Consider the following 6,889-nt stretch of genomic DNA (forward strand, 5'->3'; position numbering starts at 1 on the left):
GGAGCCCGCACCACAAAGCACAGGGGGGGGAGCCCGCACACCACAAAACACAGGGGGGGGGGGGCAGCACCACAAAATACAAGGGGAGGAGCACGCACCACAAAACACAGGGGGGACAGCACCACAAAATACAAGGGGGGGACCCAGCACCACAAAACACAGGGGGCAGCACCACAAAATACAAGGGGGGGAGCCGGCACATCAAAACGCAGGGGGGGCAGCACCACAAAATACAAGGGGGGAGCCGGCACATCAAAACGCAGGGGGGGCAGCACCACAAAATACAAGGGGAGAGCCGGCACATCAAAACGCAGGGGGGGGGGGGGGGAGCCCGCACTAAAATACACTGGGGAAAAGCCTGCACCACAAAACACAGGGGGGGGCCTGCACAACAAAATGCAGGGGGGCCTGCACCACAAAACACAGGGGGGGCCTGCACCACAAAACACAGGGGGGGGCCTGCACCACAAAACACAGGGGGGGCCTGCACCACAAAACACAGGGGGGGGCCTGCACCACAAAACACAGGGGGGGGCCGGCACCACAAAACACGGGGGGGGGCCCACACCATAACAAGGTTGGGGAGCCTGTAACACAAAACACAGGGGGGGGGGAGCCCACAAAACACAGGGGAGACTGCACCACAAAGCACAGGGGGGGGGGAGACTGCACCACAAAGCACAGGGGAGACTGCACCACAAAGCACAGGGGGGGGGGAGACTGCACCACAAAGCACGGGGTGGGGGGAGCCCGCACAGCCAGTGCAACTGATCTCATGTTTCTATATTTTTGCCCAGAGATGAGCTGGGCCCCCCCTACATACTATTATTAAACCGGAAGCCATGTTTGTGAAATCACTGTTTGTTACATATTATTGCGAAGCTCTGTGTAACATTCTGGCACTCTATAATAAATAATAATGTACTATTTGCTTTGCCTTTCTCTAAAGCTGAAATGTTGCTAAGGTCACCAACCTTAGCAACCAGGCAGCGGCTAGAAAGTGAATAGAATGAAACTGTACCGCAGTTCTATCGACACAGCGTGAAATGCCGGGACAATGGCAGCTGCAGACGGCGCTACGGGTGAGCGGATTTGGCCTGAGAACAAAGTACAGCAAATGGGCCCCAGAGTGGGACAATGGGCGGTTCTGCTGGGCTCTGCGGCTCCGCATTCCTTCTCTCTGTGCTACAGAGTCTGTTTGTTTTGGTTTTACACAGGCCCGGGGGCCCCTTACGTATTTATAGATCTCGGGTTTGTAGGGACACCTGCCCCCCCATGTGTGTTTAGTATAAACAAACATAGAGAAAGGGAGGCCCAAAGAACCCCCAGCACCGATACCGGCAGCCCAAACAGCTCCTCAGCTAAACCCACTCTGCTCAGGGCTCACAATTAGCTTTATTAATGGCTTTTCCCTATTACAGGAGTGTATGTCTGGGTATTAAACACACTGGGTCACGTGTATGTTCCTCATAACTAGCACTGCTTTGCCTTCACTGATTCACTTATACCATGTGACACAGACAGACAGAATGCTGGGTAAATGGGTGGGCCTGGGATATGGTTCTGAGGCACAAGTACATGTTAGTATATTGTACAATTCCCTAGGGACTCCCTGTGCCCCAACCAAACAGCAAATACCCGCACTGCTCTGAATGCCCCCAGGGTATAACCCATGCCCCTGCCGTACTCATTATCCACCCCAGCCAGTACCTACTGGATTCTGCACTGCTGTGTAATCTCCCCACAACCCCCACTGAACTGCGCAGCACCCAGCACCCACGCAGCACCCAGCTCCCTCGCAGCACCCAGCACCCACGCAGCACCCAGCTCCCATGCAGCACCCAGCTCCCACGCAGCACCCAGCTCCCACGCAGCACCCAGCTCCCACGCAGCACCCAGCTCCCACGCAGCACCCAGCTCCCACGCAGCACCCAGCTCCCACGCAGCACCCAGCTCCCATGCAGCACCCAGCTCCCATGCAGCACCCTCAAGGCCAATCCAGTGTCCCAGCAGCAAATGACAGGGGTGCCAGTGTCCCATAATTACATGACAGGGGTGCCAGGGTCCCAGCAGCACATGACAGGGGTGCAATAGGGACGGGATGGGTGCACCTTACTCACATAGGGACGGGATGGGTGCCCCTTACCCACATAGGGACGGGATGGGTGCAGCATCTCTCACGCACCCATCCCGTCCCTATGTGGGTAAGGGGCACCCATCCCGTCCCTATGTGGGTAAGGGGCACCCATCCCGTCCCTATGTGGGTAAGGTGCACCCATCCCGTCCCTATGTGAGTAAGGGGCACCCATCCCGTCCCTATGTGAGTAAGGGGCACCCATCCCGTCCCTATGTGGGTAAGGGGCACCCATCCCGTCCCTATGTGAGTAAGGGGCACCCATCCCGTCCCTATGTGAGTAAGGGGCACCCATCCCGTCCCTATGTGGGTAAGGGGCACCCATCCCGTCCCTATGTGAGTAAGGGGCACCCATCCCGTCCCTATGTGAGTAAGGGGCACCCATCCCGTCCCTATGTGAGTAAGGGGCACCCATCCCGTCCCTATGTGAGTAAGGGGCACCCATCCCGTCCCTATGTGAGTAAGGGGCACCCATCCCGTCCCTATGTGAGTAAGGGGCACCCATCCCGTCCCTATGTGAGTAAGGGGCACCCATCCCCGTCCCTATGTGGGTAAGGGGCACCCATCCCGTCCCTATGTGACTAAGGGGCACCCATCCCGTCCCTATGTGGGTAAGGGGCACCCATCCGGTCCCTATGTGGGTAAGGGGCACCCATCCCGTCCCTATGTGAGTAAGGGGCACCCATCCCTATGTGGGTAAGGGGCACCCATCCCTATGTGAGTAAGGGGCACCCATCCCTATGTGGGTAAGGGGCACCCATCCCGTCCCTATGTGGGTAAGGTGCACCCATCCCGTCCCTATGTGGGTAAGGGGCACCCATCCCGTCCCTATGTGGGTAAGGGGCACCCATCCCGTCCCTAATGTGGGTAAGGTGCACCCATCCCGTCCCTATGTGGGTAAGGGGCACCCATCCCGTCCTATGTGGGTAAGGTGCACCCATCCCGTCCCTATGTGGGTAAGGTGCACCCATCCCGTCCCTATGTGGGTAAGGTGCACCCATCCCGTCCCTATGTGGGTAAGGGGCACCCATCCCTATGTGGGTAAGGTGCACCCATCCCGTCCTATGTGGGTAAGAGGCACCCATCCCTATGTGGGTAAGAGGCACCCCATCCCTATGTGGGTAAGGGGCACCCATCCCGTCCCTATGTGGGTAAGGGGCACCCATCCCTATGTGGGTAAGGGGCACCCATCCCGTCCCTATGTGGGTAAGGGGCACCCATCCCTATGTGGGTAAGAGGCACCCATCCCTATGTGGGTAAGGGGCACCCATCCCTATGTGAGTAAGGGGCACCCATCCCTATGTGGGTAAGAGGCACCCATCCCTATGTGGGTAAGGGGCACCCATCCCTATGTGAGTAAGGGGCACCCATCCCTATGTGAGTAAGGGGCACCCATCCCTATGTGGGTAAGGGGCACCCATCCCTATGTGGGTAAGGGGCACCCATCCCTATGTGAGTAAGGGGCACCCATCCCTATGTGGGTAAGAAGGCACCCATCCCTATGGTGGGTAAGAGGCACCCATCCCTATGTGGGTAAGGGGCACCCATCCCTATGTGGGTAAGAGGCACCCATCCCTATGTGAGTAAGGGGCACCCATCCCTATGTGGGTAAGAGGCACCCATCCCTATGTGGGTAAGAGGCACCCATCCCTATGTGGGTAAGGGGCACCCATCCCTATGTGGGTAAGAGGCACCCATCCCTATGTGGGTAAGAGGCACCCATCCCTATGTGGGTAAGGGGCACCCATCCCTATGTGAGTAAGGGGCACCCATCCTATGTGGGTAAGAGGCACCCATCCCTATGTGGGTAAGAGGCACCCATCCCTATGTGAGTAAGGGGCACCCATCCCTATGTGAGTAAGGGGCACCCATCCCTATGTGGGTAAGAGGCACCCATCCCTATGTGGGTAAGGGGCACCCCATCCCTATGTGGGGTAAGGGGCACCCATCCCTATGTGAGTAAGGGGCACCCATCCCTATGTGGGTAAGAGGCACCCATCCCTATGTGGGTAAGGGGCACCCATCCTATGTGGGGTAAGAGGCACCCATCCCTATGTGGGTAAGAGGCACCCATCCCTATGTGGGTAAGGGGCACCCATCCCTATGTGAGTAAGGGGCACCCATCCTATGTGGGTAAGAGGCACCCATCCCTATGTGGGTAAGAGGCACCCATCCCTATGTGGGTAAGGGGCACCCATCCCTATGTGGGTAAGGGGCACCCATCCCTATGTGGGTAAGAGGCACCCATCCCTATGTGGGTAAGAGGCACCCATCCCTATGTGGGTTAAGAGGCCACCCATCCCTATGTGGGTAAGGGGCACCCATCCCTATGTGGGTAAGGAGGCACCCATCCCTAATGTGGGTAAGGGGCACCCATCCCTATGTGGGTAAGGGGCACCCATCCCTATGTGGGTAAGAGGCACCCATCCCTATGTGGGTAAGAGGCACCCATCCCTATGTGGGTAAGAGGCACCCATCCCTATGTGGGTAAGAGGCACCCATCCCCTATGTGGGTAAGAGGCACCCATCCCTATGTGGGTAAGGGCACCCATCCCTATGTGGGTAGAGGCACCCATCGCCTATGTGGGTAAGAGGCACCATCCCTATGTGGGTAAGAGGCACCATCCCTATGTGGGTAAGAGGCACCCATCCCTATGTGGGTAAGAGGCACCCATCCCTATGTGGGTAAGGGGCACCCATCCCTATGTGGGTAAGAGGCACCATCCCTATGTGGGTAAGAGGCACCCATCCCTATGTGGGTAAGGGGCACCCATCCCTATGTGGGGTAAGAGGCACCCATCCCTATGTGGGTAAGAGGCACCCATCCCTATGTGGGTAAGAGGCACCCATCCCTATGTGGGTAAGAGGCACCCATCCCTATGTGGGTAAGAGGCCACCCATCCCTATGTGGGTAAGAGGCACCCATCCCTATGTGGGTAAGAGGCCACCCATCCCTATGTGGGTAAGGGGCACCCATCCCTATGTGGGTAAGAGGCACCCATCCCTATGTGGGTAAGGGGCACCCATCCCTATGTGGGTAAGGGGCACCCATCCCTATGTGGGTAAGGGGCACCCATCCCTATGTGGGTAAGAGGCACCCATCCCTATGTGGGTAAGAGGCACCCATCCCTATGTGGGTAAGGGGCACCCATCCCTATGTGGGTAAGGGGCACCCATCCCTATGTGGGTAAGAGGCACCCATCCCTATGTGGGTAAGAGGCACCCATCCCTATGTGGGTAAGAGGCACCCATCCCTATGTGGGTAAGAGGCACCCATCCCTATGTGGGTAAGGGGCACCCATCCCTATGTGGGTAAGAGGCACCCATCCCTATGTGGGTAAGGGGCAGCCCATCCCTATGTGGGTAAGGGGCCCAGCCCCCATCCCTATGTGGGTAAGAGGCACCCATCCCTATGTGGGTAAGGGGCACCCATCCCTATGTGGGTAGGGGCCCCATCCCTATGTGGGTAAGAGGCACCCATGCCCTATGTGGGTAAGGGGCACCCATCCCTATGTGGGTAAGGGGCACCCATCCCCTATGTGGGTAAGAGGCACCCATCCCTATGTGGGTAAGAGGCACCCATCCCTATGTGGGTAAGGGGCACCCATCCCTATGTGGGTAAGAGGCACCCATCCCTATGTGGGTAAGGGGCACCCATCCCTATGTGGGTAAGAGGCACCCATCCCTATGTGGGTAAGGGGCACCCATCCCTATGTGGGTAAGGTGCCAGGCTAATGGGGGGCACAGGGCGCTACACACAGTACCAGGGAAGGGCCCCATAGCCGCACACTCACCAACAGCTCCGCGGGCAGAATAAGGCGTGGCCCCGCCCCCCGTACCGGCACAGCCCCGCCCCCCGCACTGCCAGTCGGTACGTCACATACCCGAGCCGGGCGGTACCGGGCGCTCTATGGCAGCAGCAGTATCAGCCGGTACCTGTGTGTGTAGCGCCGCTCCCTTCCTGCACCTCCATCCGGCTCAGCCCTCCGGCCCTACCTGCTCTCTAACCCCGCCCCCTCCCACATAAACCCCTCCCCCTCCCACATAAACCCCGCCCCCTCCCACATAAACCCAGCCCGCCCATTGGTCCAACCCTCCCCGTAATTAGCCCAGCCCACTTCCTAACGCAGCCCCTCCCTAATTTACCCTGCCCTCTCCAAAATATCCGGGCCTTCCTGTACTAACCCAGCCCCCTGGCTATCTATCCTAGCACTTATCTACCCACCCACCTAACTATCCCAGCCCTTCCCTAACTAACCCAGCCCTGCCCTAACTACCCCAGCCCTGCCCTAACTATCCCAGCCCTGCCCTAACTACCCCAGCCCTGCCCTAACTACCCCAGCCCTTCCCTAACGTATCCCACCCCTGCCCTAACTACCCCAGCCCTTCCCTAACTATCCCAGCCCTTCCCCTAACTAACCCAACCCTTCCCTAACTACCCCAGCCCTGCCCTAACTACCCCAGCCCTGCCCTAACTACCCCAGCCCTGCCCTAACTATCCCAGCCCTGCCCTAACTTACCCAGCCCTGCCCTAACTATCCCCAGCCCTGCCCTAACTACCCCAGCCCTGCCCTAACTAACCCAGCCCTCCCTAACTATCCCAGCCCTTCCCTAACTATCCCAGCCCTGCCCTAACTACCCCAGCCCTGCCCTAACTAACCCAGCCCTTCCCTAACTATCCCAGCCCTTCCCTAACTATCCCAGCCCCTACTCCCCCCTGCCCTACTACCCCAGCCCTGCCCTAACTACCCAGCC

The 6,889-nt window shown here is 58.6% G+C and overlaps 1 protein-coding gene across 4 annotated transcripts in view; it reads right to left on the reverse strand.

Moving 5' to 3' along the window:
- pld2 (phospholipase D2) overlaps positions 1-6,142 on the reverse strand; it is a 30,376-nt gene extending 24,234 nt beyond the window's left edge. Inside the window, exon 1 of one of the 4 annotated variants that reach the window (XM_031897709.1) lies at positions 6,071-6,142. The gene's annotated coding sequence lies outside the window, so the exon portion shown is untranslated. 4 annotated transcript variants of the gene reach the window in all.
- Positions 6,143-6,889: the final 747 nt, after the last annotated feature.

The sequence above is a fragment of the Xenopus tropicalis genome, chromosome 3 (assembly GCF_000004195.4).
Source record: "Xenopus tropicalis strain Nigerian chromosome 3, UCB_Xtro_10.0, whole genome shotgun sequence".
Lineage (NCBI taxonomy): Eukaryota > Metazoa > Chordata > Amphibia > Anura > Pipidae > Xenopus > Xenopus tropicalis.